Genomic DNA, 12,291 nt, shown 5'->3' with positions numbered 1-12,291 from the left:
TCTGTCTCTTGAGGAACATTGATGGGTTTAATACCACATGTGATGTAAGTGCAATGCCTGCAGCCAGTGATGGGCAGGAATGTTTGAGAGTCCTTCATATTTGGAACAAAGGATCACTTTGAAATAATGATAGATTTTTGAGATGGTGTTGATGAATATTTTAAAAAAAATCTATGTGAAACCCATGTCCTCTGAGGATCCCATCAACAGGTGGGAGGTACAAAGCCTTCTCCATCTGTGGCTCTCACCTGGCCGTGGTTTGCTTATACTTTGGAACAGGCAGTGGAGCATATCTGGGTACATCAGTGTCATCTTCTCCCATTAAGAATGCTGTGGCCTCAGTGATGTACATGGTGGTTGCCCCAATGCTGAACCCCTTCATCTACAGCTTGAGGAACCAAGAAATTAAAAGCACTCTGCTTAGGCTTATAGCAGAATAGTCTAATCTCAGGACACATGGTCTCCATTTGAAATGTAGGCAGGAAAAGGTAGCAAATCTAAACATCCAGATTGGTACACCCTACCTCCTGGTCACACTACTTTTATAGTGTAATGGGTTTAATTCCTCATCAGATTTTATAGTAGAATAATCATTGCCAGGTTGGGTGAAAAATGGGGAATTTAAAATTAGGTACAAAGTTTCAGTGCAGGAAGATGAAGTTTCTAAAGATGGATGATAGTTATGCTAATAAAACAGCATGCATTTAATTAATGCCACTGAATTTTGCACATTCACTTTTATTTTCACATTTAAAAAACAAATGAAAAAGATCCAGATTACCAGTTTTTTAAACCTAAGCTTATCATTACACATTTAAACATTTGTCTAAACTTTACTAAGTTGCCAGCATTCATGCACAACTAGAAAAAATTCTTAATTTCACATGAAACCAGAAATGTATTATTATTAATGCATTAATGTCTTTCATTAGTAAATACTGGAAAAAAACAAATTATCTATAGGAGCCTTATTCTGGCAATGTTAGCTCATAGCCACAGCACTTGGCTCACATGTCAAACACAAGGGAAAGCAGATCCTTGCTGGTATTAGGATAAAAACTTGTCCTAGAACTATTCAAAGGCTCTCCTTGGATTATGTTTAATAAAAACGCAAAGTGCATACAGAGATTGCAACAATTTTAAAGACCAAAAAAACGGTCTTATTGTGTGGTCCCAACAATAAACTCACAGTCTATGCCAAACAGGGACTCTGACGAGCTGTTTATAAATACTTTAGATTGGATACAATTTTACTTAAAGTCGATTTCATCTAAAATCTTCAAAAAATGTTCCTTTTAATCCTCAAATGGAGCTTTTTATAGTGTAACATTTCTGTTAAATGCCTGTGTTGAATTCCTTCTTATCCAAGCGTAGCAGCTGCTCCTTACCATTTATCATTAAGGACTTCAACTGGTTGTTCTCTTCAATTTCTAATCTTTCTTTAACATTCTCAATAATTCTTTTTGTAGTGATTTTTCTGCAATTTACCTTTTTGATAGAAGTTAATATAGATTTGAAGTCACCCATCCCAATGCCACCAAATGATGTAGAAGAGAATAAAGTAAGGCCACCGTAACCTAGTGACCCAAATGAAGTAAACCCTCTATGAAATGAATAAAATCCACCTCCAAATGATGGAAATTCACTTAAAGCAGAGAAAAATGAGCACACACCTCGGTTTATGTTTCCTCGGTGACCCCTTCAGTTCCCAAATAGTCTTCAAATGGATCTTCAAAGAAGTCCAACAAAAATGGGCCCCTTCCACCAAAAAATTCCCTGAAGACATCATCTGAGTTCCAGAATGTGAAGCCAAACTCAAACAGACTGTCAAAATGACTTCTGCCTCCACCTGCACTATTTACGCCTTCTTTGCCATACTTGACATTAATGACAAGAATGAGTTGTTGGGCTGGGGGTGAATTTGAATCAATTTAATAGATAGCATCTGATAACACCTCACATGCCTCAGCTAGGTGTTTGACTTTTCTCTCTTCTTCTTCTTTATTATCAGGTTTTTTTTTTTTTTAAATCTGGGTGATAATTTAGAGCCAGTTTCCTATATGTCTTTTTGATATCCTCAGGTGAGGTGTGCCTCTGCATGCCTAGATCTTCATAGTAGTCCACCATGTTTTAACAGATTTTTGGAACAAGTCCTCTTAGGACACAGCAAAATGGACAGGGCGGGCAGCCAGGTGCTAACGGTCAGGCATTGCTGCACTGGTGGCCGGGGCAGTGACTCATCACGTTTCCTTTCTCTCCTTTCTCCAACATCAAACAGCAGATTGATCTTTATTTTTCAAAAAAGTCAAGATAGAAACTGACACAAATGATGTCAATCGCACATAGAAGCTTCATCTTGAGTAGAGGGAAATTTGAAAACTTTTGTGAACCTTCATATTCTCTACTTCCTCCATAATATGAGGCAGTGCTTAGATTTGAGATAACATGACCATTTTGATTAATTATGGCTTTGTGCAGTGAGCCTCCAAGGTCATAAAATAATCAATATTCATCTTGTGCCTCTGGCCTTCACTTGATGGTCCATTCCAGTGGGCTCCCCACCTGTATTTTCTTCATCAATAATTTTCTACTTTGGGAAGCTTCTGACACACTTCCTATCAATCCTGAGGACAGAGCTTGGATCCTGCACCTGGATCAGGAATCCACAGCCATACTAGAGTGCACTGCAAAACTCCACCTTTTAGGTTGTTACCAAGTCTTGATTTTATTTTTAATTTGGAAACTGGAAAGAGTTTTAAAATGTAACTCATTACATGCACCCCAGGTTAGACTTCTGGACCTCTGCTAAATGGAAAGAGCTTTAAAATTCTGTAAAGTTTCTGATGGTTGGGGAACAACCAAACTTGTTATAGTTTGGCCCATGTGGTGAAGGCTTGTCTGTTCTGTGGTGCTTTATTGGGAGATGGTGGAGCTTTTAGGAAGTGGGGCCTATTAAAAGAAATTTATGTCATTGGGGTCATGCTCTTGAAGAGGACAGAGTGACGGTGGTGTCTTTGTCTCTCTTTTTGCTTCCCAGCTACTTTGAACTGAGAAGCTACTCCCCCCACACAACTCCTGCCATGATGTATTGTGCTGCCACCAGCACACATCAAGGGAGCCAAGTGGGAATGGACTGAAACATCTGAAACCATTAACCAAAATAAATCTGTCAGCCTTTTGAGGTCTTTATCTTGGGTATTTTGTTAGTGACTGAAAGCTAACACAGACCCAGAGATCAACATGTTTTATTTTGAATCCTGTCAGTTCCACTTATTATTTGCATGACCTAGGGAAGGTTGTTAGAGTTTTCCATGTTCAGTCTTGGCCTCTGTGTTGATTTCTACTTGATACAACTGCATGCATAAGAATGAAACAGAAAGTGACACTCCCTATGTGATTAATATGTGATGATTGTATAAGGGGAAAATAAAATTTAGATATTAACATTAAATCATGACAAGGTAACCTTCATTCCAAGTGTGGCACTAAAGTAGGTCTCACCTGAGTCTCACATGCAGAGCCATGCCCAATTTGGGGACCTGGGAGTGTTGTCCCCAGGCCTACTGTTAGGCTGACAATGATGCAGATCAAAGCTGTAGTCTGCAGCACTATCACACAGGTCTCTGCCTCATGCTGGGGAAGGTCTAGAGGCTTCATCTGGAGCTCTGTCCTGTACACAGAGCCATTGGTTTGTACCCAGTGTGGCACCTCACAGCTCAAAGACCTATGCTGGCTTTCATGCTGTACTCCCTGCAGGTTCTTATCCAGAGCTATTGCCTGAGGTTGGAGGAGGGATTTGGAGGCAGTTTCTGGGGCAGGGCTAACTAGTTTCAGAAGGTCAGCTCAGGGTTTGTATGGCGGGGTGGGGGTTGTGACTCTGTTCAGCAGAGGATGAAATCAATCATGATGGGTCTGATTTCAAGTCTTAAGGCAAGGCCTTAATTCTCTCTCTCCCAAGAGCTATGACCCCTTCTGCTGGGCTGCTTGGAGCTGAAGGAGTGACTCCAGCAACCCTGCCCTTCCTTCCTTCTTCAGTGCATCTTTTTCTTTTTCTGATGCTGTTAAGCAAGAGCTAGTTTCTCCAGCTCTTGTTTGGTGCATGTATTAGCAGCTATTCCATTTGGTGTCCCTGTGAGGAGGCGATCTCTGGAGGATCTTGTCCAGCATTTTGGTCGGCAATTCCAATGACCTGGTTCTTCTCTTCGCTTTTATCCCTTGGAAACACTAGTGCCTCTTGCAGATAGCACGGGAAGATCTGTCCTCCAGGGCCCTCCTTGGCAGCCCCACTCCAAGACCCAGCTCCCCAGGCCCCGCCCCTTACGCCCTGCCAGCTGAGGACCGGAAGCGGAAGTGCACCTTTGCCACATGCTTAGGTCCCGCCATATCCCCGCGCCTCTCTGACTGAGTATGAAGTAAATTTTCCTCAGCTTTCCTCTCGGCATGCTGGCCCTGTCCCCGCCATGTTCTGGGCGGGAGGCGAGGGCCGGCCTGGGTCGCTGGGAGACGCCTTCCCGGCTAGTCCCGCCCTCCCTGGGCCTCGCATCGCCTAGCCCTGGTAGGCTCCGCGGGAGCCTGGCTCCTCGGTGACCGCAGCTGGGGAGGCTGCTTGGGCGGCGGGCGCGTCTTCCGCAGGCAGGAGCTGGAGAGCCCCGAGGCCTTTCCCGTCCCCACCCGCGTCCTCTGGCGGCGGGCAGAGCGGGTCTGAGGGTCCAGGCCTGGGGGCCTGGGGGACGTGGCATTCAGATACCGGGGAGTGAGCAGCGTTTTAAATGCCGTCCGCCGCCTCCTGGCCAGTGCGTGGCATCCTGAGTAAAGAGATGCATGGCAGCCGCTTGTCCATGGACGCTGTGACTCAGAGATTTGGTCCTCTGCCAGCTTCAACCTCCTCTCTGTTCCTGGTGCTTCCCTTTTCAATGTCTTTACTCATCATCGGGGTTTGGAGTTGAGTGGAGCACAATGTCCCTCCTTCCCTTCTTTCTGACATCAGAGAACTGATCTACCCCTTCACTATTAAATAGGACATTTGCTGTAGATGTTGGTATTTTCTTTTTCCTAATAAAACTTTTCCCCTTGTTGGTCCTTCTTGTAGGCTAAATTATTAGCAATCATGGGTACTGAAATAGTCATGAGTACTGAAATAGTCACTGTTTATTTCTAAGAGAATGAGGCAGATAATCTCTTGTTTATGTTTATTAATCCATGACTTAATTTTTAAGCATCCTTTATTCCTAGGATGAAATGAATTTGGTTTACAGTTTATACTTACTCGTTCATTTCTCCAGTGTACTGGTATTTTTATATTGTTTGCACATTGTGTATGAGATCTTGTTTCAAGTTGTACCCTTTTGATCTTAGAAATACTCAGGAAAACAGTACCCTCACCCCATATTGGCTTTATGAATTCCTTTCTTAATTGGTGAACCTACCTATAAAAAGTGTATGCAACTTCTCTTTTCTTTGTTTCTTTAACCTGTTTTGTTTGTTTGTTTAATAACTCGATATAACAAGAATTTGTGTTTCTTTTAAATCATTGCTGGAAAACTATAGTGCTTTGTAGAAGAAATTAATTGACTACTTTCCATTTCATATCTATTTCTTTAATATTTATTATATTCTTGCAATGTCTATAATTACAATTCATTCTTTGAACTACCATTTTTGTCTATGGTCTGTTGCTCAAAATTGCTTAGTTTGTCAGTGTTATTAATTTTCAAAGGATGTATTTTTAGGTCTTCTGATTCTGTTAGGTTTTGAAAATATTAATTTTATCCTATTTTCTTTCTGAACTTTTATGCTTTTCTTTTTCCACCTGAACCAATGGTTATTCCATGAATGTGATTTTTTTTCCTCCTGAAAGTTGAAGCTCATAAATATATGCACTAAACCAGCTGTGGATTTACAGTTATTTTAATTTTATGCTTCTATCCTGACACATAACCAGTCCTGACTCACTAAATATAAATATGTGTTCCCTTAACTCTCTATAATATGATGTATTTCTGTAGAGCATATACCACAACTTGATATATTTTGTTAATTTACTGTCTTCCCCGCAAAGACTTTAACATCCATGTTAAAATTTTCTATTTGGTATTTTTCTGTTTTATTCAGTTCTTTATTTCTCGTGACTTCATTTAGTGAAGTCAGGGTAAATATGTCCAAATTAAGTATGAAATGAAGGAAGAGGAGGTAAGGACTTTGAGGAAAACATTCTGGCCCAAGGCCTAGAACTTATTAGAAAGAGCTCAGAGATGTCATATTTGAATGGAATCTTTCTCTCAATCTTCTCTCTATAGTGCCCAATGAGATTTTGGGCTAAATACTAGTAATCTTAAGGAATAATGGCCATTATAATAGCAACTAAATTTTAAGACATGTATTTAGAAATGTATTCATTGGTCATTTAGACTTTAAAGACAAATAGCCTTGTGTTCATACCCTGCTAGAGCAACTGTGTAATGGGGTAACATTGTACAAGTGTGTGTAATAATATTCCTCAACTCTAGAGCTGGGGATATAGCTCAGTTGGTAGAGTGCTTACCTAGCATGCACAAGGCTCTGGGTTCTAATCTCCAGCACCACACATACACACACAAAAAAATTCCTCAACTCTAAACTGGTGGTCATAACATCTGATTTGCAGTGTTTCAAAGAAAAATCACTAACTTAAGGTGCAGACATCTCTCCAGAGTCACATATCAGCATTGTTCAAATGGCTTATATTATTATAAATATAGTAAAGAGTGTTAAAAATGTTTTATTGAGTTTTATTTTTTTTTAATATTTATTTTTTAGTTTTCGGCGGACACAACCTCTTTGTTGTATGTGGTGCTGAGGATGAAACCCGGGACGCACGCATGCGGGCGAGCGCACTACCGCTTGAGCCACATCCCCAGCCTGTTTTATTGAGTTTTAAATATACTATTTGTTCACTGAAGTGGAAGGAACTGTTGAATTTTCATTGTCTGATATTTGTGAAACAGCACATATCTCTATTAGGAGTGACACAAATCAAATATTCTCTGCTACTTGTGTACTGTTCAGGGAAATTTAGCATGTGAATCACAGTAAAGCGGTGTTCTTTGTGTCATTCATACAGAATTCAGTGAATTGATGTCACAAACTAGGTTTGAGGGGAACCCCACAGTTCACTGGTATGGGGGGGAGTGGTCAAGGGCAGAGCTATAATGCTTGTTAACCTGCCAGGGGCTGCTGAAATAGATGTGTGTGAAACTCATAGAACCTTGTTGTATAAATCAGTGCTTTCTTGAACTTGAAATAGGGAGTATATATTTTTAGGGTTGAAGGCACTGCTTGACAAACTTTTGTTATAATGAAGAAATTGACAGCCAAAATTTTTTAGATTTTAGTTAACTTACTTACAGAATGTCACTCTTAATCTCTTTATGATCAGCAAAGGCAGCAACACTGTTTTCTGGCTCTAAAGGGGAAGATCAGGTTTTTTGCCTTCATGTGTTTGCTTGGGCGTCATGGGGTGTGTGTGCTTGTGTTTTGAGGGGAGTTACAACATTGATGTACTGCAGCATGTAGTCATGTGGGTGTGGCAGGTATGGGGAGGTCTAGATTCACTTGTCAGCTTGTTGCGTTTTCTAGAACTTGTGCACATCCTGCTTCTCTTCAGGAAGAGAACATGGAAGAAGAAAGAATAGCTGCTAAATTGCAGAAAACAATGATATAGGTAAGCCAAAGGTAATAATTCTCTATAAGAATATTTCCATTTGAGTAGCTGCCCTAGCTGGTTTTTAATTTTTTTTAAATATGTATTTTTTAGTTATAGATGGACACAATATCTTAATTTTATTTTTCTGTGGTGCTGAGGATTGAACCCAGTGCTCCACACATGCTAGGTAAGTACACTACCTCTGAGCCACAACCCCAGCTCCCTAGCTATCTTTGAGCACAAGCTAGTAATCTGGTTCTTATTGGATCACATGGAAAAAGTATTTTAGGCTTTGAGGGCCATAGAGTTTCTATTGCAAGGAAACTTTCATACAAAATCAGCTATAGAGAGTGTATAAGCAAACGATTTATTATGTTTCATTACTTCATTTACACAGGAAGGCGGCAGGCTGAATTGGTTCATGTGCTGTAGTTTGCTGAACCCTGGCATAGAATACAAGAAAATATGACCAACTGTGCAGCTAGCATGAAAGATACACTTGTTTCTGCTCAGGTTTGTGAGGGGGAACAGAATGAGAAAAGTGCCCGTTCCCTCTGTGTATGGTATGATGCTCTCTCCAGCTAGAGATTTAATCCTGTTTTGTGTTGTGCAGATTACTGTGATGGAAATAAGGTAGCAAGTGACGTTGTTTCTGTAACAAGGAAATTGATGGTGTCAGTGTGGAAATTACTTCATTTTAGTGCATTTTTCTCATTTCTGTCATATGCTCTGGACTGTTCTGGACCATGACAGAAATGGAATGGATCAACATCTGTGATGATGTTCAGTATATACTTGATCTTAGACCAATGTCCTTGACATAGAGCTCCTAAACTCTGGGGCATGGCTGAAGGGATAAAGGTAACTTTGGATGCTAATAAGGTGACTGATATAATAACCTTGGGATGGTTGTTCTTGACAGATGAAGATGTGATTAAAGAGGTGGGACTTTTCAACACCGCTCTCTAATTTCCAGAGGCAGGAGAGGATCTGAAGTTAAGTTAATCACCAGTGGCCAACAGTTTAATCAGTCATATCTACTAGTGGAGCCTCCATAAAATCTCAGTAAGACTGGGTTTATGGAGCTTTTGGTAGCTGAACATGGGAGGTTCCTGGAGCATGGTACCCAGTAAGCATGGAAACTCTGTACTACTTCCTGCCTACCTCTCTCTCTTCATCTGACTGTTTCCATGTACTTTGTGATATCCTTTATAATAAACTTTAAACATAAGGAAACATTTTTTGAATTCTGTGAGCTCTTCCAGTTGATTAATTGAACTCAAGGAAACCTCATGGAAACCTTGACTTATAGCCACTTGATCAGAAGTATAGTGACAAACTACTATTTGTGATGGAATTTTGAACTGGCAGTTCTATGGGATTGAGACATCAACCTGTGGTATGATGCTACCTCCAGCTAGACAGTGTAATTATTTAATTGAATTGTAAGATACCCAGTTAGTATATGCTGGAGAAAGGCTTGGTTCATATGTGGGAGAAATCCCACACACATCCGGTATTAGAAGTGTTTTGTGCTGTAGAGAGAAAGGGTGTAAGAGTGACTGTGTGATCTCATTACTATAAATTGCTGAGAGAAATTTAGTGTTTTAGGAGTATAAAGGCTATGAGACAGGATTTGTTCAGTCACTAAGTTATGTGTGGGTAGAAAGGGAAAGAGATCTGCTGACTGAGTCCTGACATAGACTCTGGGAGACCATAAAATCTTCTGAGCTTCCCCTGAATTGATTCTCAGGTCCCCAGTACTGTCAGCCTCACCTATCTTCTCATACACACTGGAGGAGTTGTACCTTTCTGAACAGAATTTGGAGCATATTTTAGGACTCGGTGACCTTTGGGGATGTGACTATGTACTTTACCCAGCAGGAGTGGGCTTTGCTGGATCTTGCTCAGAGGAGCCTCTACAGAGATTTGATGCTGGAAACCTTCCGGAACCTGGTCTCGCTAGGTAAGATTGGCAATGTTGTTCATGTAGTGGTTTAGAAAACAATTTTATCTACTAGTTGACCTTGTTCCAGGATCTGTGCTAAGGAGTGGGAGTACTTGGTAAATAAGACAGATGTGGTCACTGACTATAGGGTGCTTACGATCTGGAGGCTTCTTTAAAAAATAAACATTAGTATATTAAACTTGCTTTTTATTTTTCTTGTGGTTGAAAAATTTGAAGCTTATTAAGTATTGTTAGTGTGGGCATTCAGGGATTACTCTGGGGCACAGGGAGAGTTTGTGGTTTGAGACCTTTGAGGATTCTAACTGCTGTGAATGCCCTTTACCCTTTGCCACCAGGAGAATATCTATAGTTAAAGAAGTGGGGTTTATTTTGCAGTGTGTCATGGTAGAGCATACCCTGTGGGGATTTATGGGGCATCTTAATAAAAGGACATTAGAAACTACCAATTATAGGATTTTTTTCTTTTCTTGTATGGTTCAGAGATGATTTTGTGGAAGTACATTTATTAGTTCCTTAGGCCGTCTGTAATGAAGTATCATAAAAAGTTCATAAATTTATTCTTGTGTTTCCGGAAGCTGGGAGTATGAATTCCAAGTGTCATCAGGGCTAAATTCTTTCTAAAGGCTCTAGGGAAAAAGTCCCTACCTGTTTCCTTCTAGCTTCTGGTGGTTGCTGGCACTGCTTGGTGTTTCTTGGTTTATAGATGTATCATTCAGTCTCTGCCTCAGTCATCTTTTTCCTGTGTACCTGTATCTCTCTCCTCATAGGGGTGCTAGTCATTGAATTTAGGGCTCATTGTAATCCTAATAATCTCATTTTGACTTGATTTTCTTTGCAAAGACTGCATTTCTATAGACTAAACCTACTTTCCTACCTTTCTCCTCCTTTCACTTTATTTATTTTTAGAGCAGTTTCAAGTTCACAGCAAAATTTACTGGAAGGTGGAGAGATTTGCCATATCCTCTGCTGCCATCTGGGGACAGCCTCTTCCACTATCAACATACACCACCAGAGTGGTTAATTTGTTAAAATGAATTAACCTACATGACATATCATCATCATCTAGAGTCCACAGGATATGTTAACACTCACTTGTGGTGATGTACATTCTTTGGCTTTTGGGACAATGAATAATGGCATGTACCCACCATTATGGAATCCCACAGAGTAGTTTCACAGCCCTAAAAATCCTCTGTGCTCTACCTTTTTTATCTTTCATGTTCCTTAATCCTTTGGGAGCCACTGTCCTTTAAATTCTCTCTAGTTTCGCCTTTTGCTGGAAATCACATAGTTGGAACCATATTGCATGCATCCCTTTTTAGATTGGCTTCTTTCACCTAGTAATATGCATTTAAATTTCTTTCATGTCTTTTCATGACCTAATAGCTGATTTTAGTGCTTAATAATATTTCATCATCAGGATATGCCACTGTTTATTGTACTGATCCACTCCCCTACTGGTGACATCTTGATTGCTTCCACATTTGGGCAGTTATGACTAGAGCTGTCATAAATATTCATGTGCAACTTTTGTGAGGATGTAAGTTTTCCACTCCTTTGGGTGGATACTGAGGGGCAAAATTGCTGGAACATAGGTAAGGATATGTTTAATTTCATAAGAAACCACAAAACCATCTTCCAAAGTGGATTTTTTTTTGCCTTCCCACTGACAATAAGAGAGAGTTGCATGCTTGCCAGCGTTTGGCATTGTCAATAGTGTGGATGTGGGCTATTCTAATAGATTTACAGTGGTGTCTCATTGTTTGAAATTGCATTTTCCTGATAATGTATGATGTGGAACATATTTTTATTTACTTATTTGCCATTTGTATGTCTTCTTTGGTGAGGTGTCAGTTGAAGGTCTTTGGCCAATGTTTTTATAAGATTGTTGATTCTTATTGTTGAACTTTAACAGCTGTTTGTATATTTTGGAAACAGTACCTTATCAAGTGAATCTCTTGGAATTGTTTCTTCTAGGCTGTGGCTTGTCTTTTTATTTTCTTGAAAATCTTTCACAAAAGATAAATTTTTAATTTTAATAGAGTCTAGTATATCAATTGTTGTTTCAAGAATCAATCCTTTTGGTATTATATCTAAGATGTCTATGCCAAGCCAAGGTCATCTACATTTTTCACTGTATTTTCTAGGAGTTATCCAACTCTGTATTACATTTATGTAATTTTGGGTTAACGCTTGTGAAGATTTCACTTTTTACATGTGTTTCCAGTTATTCCAGCAGCATAACTTTAGGAAAAACTATATTTAAAAAAAACTACTGCATTTGTTCCCTTTTCAAAGATCAGTTGACTCACAGTCATCCTTTGGTATCCAAAGGAAATCCCTCTCAGAGATAAAATTTGTGTGTTCTAATTTCTTATTTAAAGTGACACAGTATTTGTATGCAACATATTCACATTCTCTCATATACTTTAAATAATTTCTTGATGACTTCCAAAACATAATACAATGGAAACCTCTCAATACTTGTTATACTGTATTGATCAATGAATGATGACAAGGAAATAGAGACTGTACCATTTTAGTGCAGACGGCAATTTTTCCCCTAATATTTTCTGCTCATGATTGAGTCCGTGGATATAGATGGCCAACTGTATTTATGTGGATTTGTTTCTGGCCTTTC

At 39.7% G+C, this 12,291-nt stretch overlaps 1 pseudogene; it reads right to left on the bottom strand.

Moving 5' to 3' along the window:
- Window positions 1-1,335: 1,335 nt before the first annotated feature.
- On the bottom strand, window positions 1,336-2,127 carry LOC143401181 (dnaJ homolog subfamily B member 6 pseudogene; annotated as a pseudogene).
- Window positions 2,128-12,291: the final 10,164 nt, after the last annotated feature.

The sequence above is a fragment of the Callospermophilus lateralis genome, chromosome 1 (genome assembly GCF_048772815.1).
Source record: "Callospermophilus lateralis isolate mCalLat2 chromosome 1, mCalLat2.hap1, whole genome shotgun sequence".
In the NCBI taxonomy this organism is placed as follows: domain Eukaryota; kingdom Metazoa; phylum Chordata; class Mammalia; order Rodentia; family Sciuridae; genus Callospermophilus; species Callospermophilus lateralis.
The sequence above is the reverse complement of the archived record's forward strand: the minus strand, read 5'-3'. Positions and strand labels throughout refer to the sequence as shown.